The 6000-nt window shown below is 34.2% G+C and overlaps 1 long non-coding RNA gene across 1 annotated transcript in view; it reads right to left on the bottom strand.

Annotated features, from left to right (window-relative positions):
• Positions 1-1026: 1026 nt before the first annotated feature.
• Positions 1027-6000, bottom strand: part of LOC145681008 (uncharacterized) — a 91408-nt gene continuing 86434 nt past the window's right edge. Inside the window, exon 3 of the long non-coding RNA XR_014130711.1 lies at positions 1027-2081. This is a non-coding gene — a long non-coding RNA (uncharacterized LOC145681008). The remainder of the gene's footprint in view (positions 2082-6000) is intronic.

Below are 6000 nucleotides of genomic sequence, written 5' to 3'. Positions count from 1 at the left end.
TGTTCAGTATAAATGTATTTTGTGTGTAAATGTAGGACATGCTGTATTTTGCCATGAGAAGAAACTTCGAGGTGAATGTAGGGTTGTAGTGCATGTCTTAATGGAGATGCTAGTGTTAATTTCTGTATGTCTCACTTCCAGTCGTATTCAGAATTAAGTGAACTGAAATAGGTAAGTTAAGTTTCTCATCTGAATATAACGCCCGTAACTTGCGTAATATGATAGGACATTTTATAACGTATGATATCAATATAACCAAAATAATTGTACATTGTAACCTGTCTATGTTGTCTATGTTAGTCACCATCGGTTACACTGTAAGGTGGCCAAATTATAGAAAATATCAATTTTTGAAACAAAATAAATCATAATAAGCACTCCTAATGCAGCTACTAATTAGTATCCATGTATTATTTGGTATTTTGTAAAAGAAATATATGGTAAAATTTATTTTCAGATTATGGAAGTATTCTATTTTATGAAATAAGTATCTATTTTTGTTCATCATACACACATTTTGTTTTATATGTAATTAGCCTTCGGAAAGTTGCGGACTTCACCTTCATACCTCCCGCATTTGCTTGGTCTACGACCTCGCACTTCTCATATTCTTAACATATCTGTAATCTTAAGGGATTTCGAGGTATGGCTATCTTATTATAACAATTGCAAACAGCACCTTTATTTTTCTTCCCTTCCAAGGGAAACATCAAAAAACACATAAACATGTGTTTAATTAACTTCTCTCGACTCTTAAGCGATTTTCAGGTATGGCCATGTTATTTTGACAGTTAGAACCCCTGTCCTTTTTTCTTCCCACTATTTTCTTTCCTTCTAAGTTAGACATAAAAAAAAAACGGTGAAAAACGTCTTTCATTATTCTAAATTAAAAGCCTAAACACTGATTTTCATGCCTGTAATTTATTAAGTCCCAAATGGGTTTTCCCAATGCTGGTAAAAGTTTAATAATTTGAGGATCCACCTTGACACTTTAACTAGCTCTTACATTTATATTAAAAAAAAAAAAAAAAAAAAAAAAAGCAATGCATACACTAACAATAATACACATTACAAGTACACTAATATCATTACAAGTATAAAAATATCATTACAAGTACACTAGTACACTTTTTATTTAAAATAATTCAAGGTGTATTTCAGCGTTTTTTATATATTTCCTCTAGAAGAGAATACAAAGGCGGGATAAAAAAGGGAGTCGGGGTTGCAATTGTTAAAATAAGATGGTCATATCAGGAAATCCCTTAAGGTAAGGTATATTATTATTGGTTCTAAGGGAGTGATTACCAAAAGGGCCAAAAAATTCCTTAAGAAACTTAATATGCCTAATTTTATTGTAAAACGTATTGCTGTAATAGCGCTAAAATCAAGTATAGAAATTTTAAACGCACGTTTAGATTATACAAACTCGTTTTATGCATTTAGAAAAATGAACATTTTAAAATAATTTTATCATACTCTCTGGTATTATGAGAATGTAAATAAGAGTGAATTGTTATTTTAATTCACTGAATTTTTATAAAAAACGCTGAAATACACCTTGAATTATTTTAAGGTCGCCGTTCACGATCGCCGTTCACCAACATTCAACATTCACCTGCGATTACCATTCATTAACGTTCAACATTCAATATGGTCACCATACACTAACATTCACATTCGACTATGGTCACCATTCACCAACATTCAGCATACAGCGCAGTCAGTTACCTTGGTTGTTTAGAAACCGCGTGAAAGAATACTGCAGTGATTGGCGAAGTGTTCTTTATATCACGTGCAGCTATTTATCAGACACCAGCTTTCCTTAATGCACAATGCTACCTTCCATACCTGTTTTTTCAGTAAGTTCTGCACGTCATATGTCCCATGTGGAGGACTCTAACCAGTTTTTGTGATTACAGGAGATTGTGACCTCTTTCGCCTATTAGTAAGTCATACATGATGTTCCAAGTGATGATCACAGTAGGCTGGAATAACTGCTGTTTGTTAGCGGACATCGTATGCAAGGATAATCCCTTGGTAGTCATATGCCAACAACGTCGTCATGTTCACTTGTGCCACCCCTGTAAACAATCGAGTGAAACAATAACGAAGATTACATTATTTACGAAAAACTATTAGTTCATACTAAGTTACTTATTAATTTTGTGCCTTTATATTTCATTAAGTTATGTTATTATACATATCTAAAATCAATTTAAATCTGAGAGTAAATTTTGTATCTACCTATCCATCAAAACAGAAATTGTGCGTGTACTATAGAAACAAGAAGTGTCGTTCGTGAAGTAGACTCCTCTGTAAACATCTGTAAACAGTTCCTACGTTTATTTTGAACATTCCGTCAAAACCATTTCAAAGTTGCACAGCAGGCATAACATACGAACCGCATCATTGCAAAACCTTCATATTCAGCAATATCATTATTGTATTTTTATTTATTTATTACCTTTCCGCCATATGATTAGAACAATGCATTTTCAGTTGCTAAGTTACCATAATCTAAATGATAACTAAACAATAATATTACTGTGTTGTGTTTGTAATTTGTAGTATTCACTAGAAAATACAATTCTTATCAACGTACCGTTAAGTACTTATTTAAGGCAGTGTTGTAAACGTTAAAGAATGTAGAAAATCAACACCGTAAATGCGTAGCTGGTCTGGTATCGTAGTTTAAGGCAGTGACAAGCAGACGTGAGGGCCTGTCATTTGCGCTGCCCAACTCCCTTCTTGTTGAAAACCTAGTTTTGTTTGCAGCCATGTACTGTATCTCAAGATTTAACATCTAAAGTACGACAAATGGCATGACACCTAATTTAGAGATTATTCTGTTTCTATGCAGCGGGTATCAATGCGCTGGGAAAACTGTTTGTTGGAAAATACTTTACTATCTACAGACTTCTATCTGCTTTTCCTCATTCTTATACACAATTTTAACATGTTATTCGTTCAGTTTGATACAGAGATTCATGTCATATTCCAATCTTGCAACAGAACCGAAACGTCCTCAGCGTTCTTCATTTTTGTTGTGACTATTTGCATTAACTTGGAAAATATAGATCTATGTGTAATAATAAGTAAAATGACCTCGAAGTTTGGTTTATTCAAGAAAAGACATAGTTCTGACGATTCGAATGCAAAAAAGCCAGTAGTTGGTCAAAAGAGAGTTACCATAGTTCCAGAGCCTACGATGGTGGTGGTTCCTCCTCCGTCTGAAGCATCTTCCACCACTGATTATAGTCAGCTTTCTTTCGAAGACATCCCTCCCGATCTCCTTCGATCATTGTACGAATATGACAATTTTGACATTTATTTTGAAGATCCCGTTGAAAGAACTCAAAACAGCTCGAAATCATATTTAAAGAAGCTTTGTTGCTGTTGTTGCCGTAAGCGACGTGAACAGACTTAGTGGTTTTGTAACCAATCGACGAAGTGTGTATATTTATATTAAATTTGTGCATATGTGTGTGTGTGTTTTATTTTTATTTTCAATAAAATAAAGACCTAATGGGCTCTCACACTGTTATCATCTGTAAGAGTTAAATCACAGATTTTGCTTCATTACTTTTCACTGTTATGAATCTACGAAGGAGATGAAGTGATAGCGTCAGAGAAGTAATTGATAGGATGATAGTTAAAATCTACGCATTATCACTAATGATAATTCATTTACAGAAATTACCAAACTGGCTGAAGAAATTCTAGGGTATTGCAAATTATTAACCAATAATAACTACTGGTGTGACAGCCCTTCACGGGTCTGAGCATGCTGCAATGCTATCTGTTAGCGACCGGCAGAACTAGATTTAGTCTAGCAATGAACATGTGGTCAAAGCGCCGCATCGCCCTGCCTCTAATAGACGTATCAGGAGATTTTTGGACTTAGTAGCCGTGGCTCCCCAGTTGGCCTCACGATGCTGGGTGAACGACGAAAATTGAGGTGAACCAGGCCACGAATCTGGGACCACGCGGACGTGAGTCCATCTCTCTAGCCATTAGACTATAGAGCTCCCTCAGTGCAAATTATAAGGGATAGATAATTGTTTCATCCTATACCTCCTAGTTAAAGTAGAGGGCATCTTACCGAGGAGCACAACCGGGTCTCATGTACGAAAGAAAGGGATGCTTAAACAATTGGTTGATTAATTGTATTCTTCACTTTTCTTTGCTCATGGGGAAACGAAAAGAGCGTAGATAATATTGTAATTCTATAAAGTAAAACATAGTATTTATGATACAAAATGTTAGTAAATAACTCAGAAATACAATGTTATCAACCAACCACGCCACTCAGGTCGACCAAAAATACACAACAGTGATTGAAACTACTGGACGCATCATGTCCTTCCCAAATATCTCAATATGTCAAAATACATCATGAAAGTCACATTGGTGTTCAACGAAGTCCTCTCAGCAAAGTTTAAAAATACATGTTTTGTAGCCAATGGCGTTAATTACGTCCCTATTTGGGTGATATTTCTAGTAATCAACTGGTATGCTGACCACAATTGCGGTTCTGAGATCGAGTTTCTATACGAGCAAAACCTATACAGATTTTCAGGGTCGTTTCTGTTTATAATTAAAGAAAAAATGTGCGTAACTCACATACAGACATGGAAATAATCAAATATATATAATGAAACCTGTGTTTTACCTGTTATAAAATTTATTTATTAAGATCCATTCTACAGTAAGAAAATATCATTTCGCACACAAAAACATAACTTCCTTCCTATTAAAATGCGTAAATTTATATTTAACGGAAATATAAATTAAATGCTATTCCCCTTTAGCTGGGAGTCTCACATTTTTCGACGTCACTGTACACTTACACTTAAATTCATTCAAAACACTGGAAATTCACTTATGGAGGGAGGGTGGAGTAATCCACTGGTTAGCGCTACACCCTTTCTGTACAGTTCTAAACTTCTTTGCCACATTCTACTTTGAAAAAATATTTTTATTTCCATTTCACTACTTATGAAAATTCTGTGGATTGCTTATGGCGCGAAAAAAAAAAATTATATAACCCAATAAACAATTCATAGTTCACAAACGACGCAACAGGACTATTCCACCCAATGATCTGTATATCCCAAAAAATGATTATGCGTCTTTTATAGAAAATAACTTTGAGTGTTTAGAATTAAGCTATAGAATAGCAGTAAGTCTAATGTAGTCGTGTTTGTGGTAAATCGCAGACTTTTACATATTATACAATAATGGCGAATCCTACGTAGCCTCAGTAAGGTTAAAAAAACAACTAAGTTAGTGTACTATGCATTTCTGAAAAGCTGAGAGAAATACAATAGTTCTTTTATTTCTGTTAGTGTGGGAGAATAACAAGTTTGCCAATTCCTTTATCAAATACTCAACAAACGAATGCCTATATGCTCTGCATAGTAAAATTTATCTGGACGAATATGAATAATCCTGGCTACAATGTCTTTGATAAGAAATTATCTGAGATTAAAAATATTCTGCTAACACCTGACTCTGGTAAAGAATAATTCTTTGTTAAGACTCTGGGAAAAGAAAAATAATAATTTTGAAGAATGTCTCCTGGTTTGTCTCAAAAATATGAAGATCGTAGAGAGTAAGAACTTAACTGTTAGTTATGAAAAAAAAAATCAATGTTTCTCATCCTATCAATCATGGGAAAGAAAAGTTCAATTTTGCTAATAAGAAATATTTTGGATTCAAGAAAATATATTACACTTGAAAAAAAAATCAATTTAACCAAGAAGTGCTTGCATATGACGTCACAGACCAAGTTGTCACATGTCTGTGACATGGGGTTTGGGAACTCTGAATGACAACTCTGGAATGGTAACATTTGAAAAACCAATGTGAGCTGGCACGTTTTAATCTTTCATTCAAAAATCTCGTAGTTGGCAACACTGTTCTGGTTCACTGTTAACACTGTCTATTAGGACTGGCAACACTATTTTCTTGGAATATTATTATATTGATATTAATTTA

Source organism: Thermobia domestica, chromosome 3, assembly GCF_964235325.1.
Source record: "Thermobia domestica chromosome 3, izTheDome1.hap1.1, whole genome shotgun sequence".
NCBI classification, from domain to species: Eukaryota; Metazoa; Arthropoda; class Insecta; order Zygentoma; family Lepismatidae; genus Thermobia; species Thermobia domestica.
Note: the sequence above shows the minus strand (reverse complement) of the source record. Positions and strands in the feature narration are given on the sequence as shown.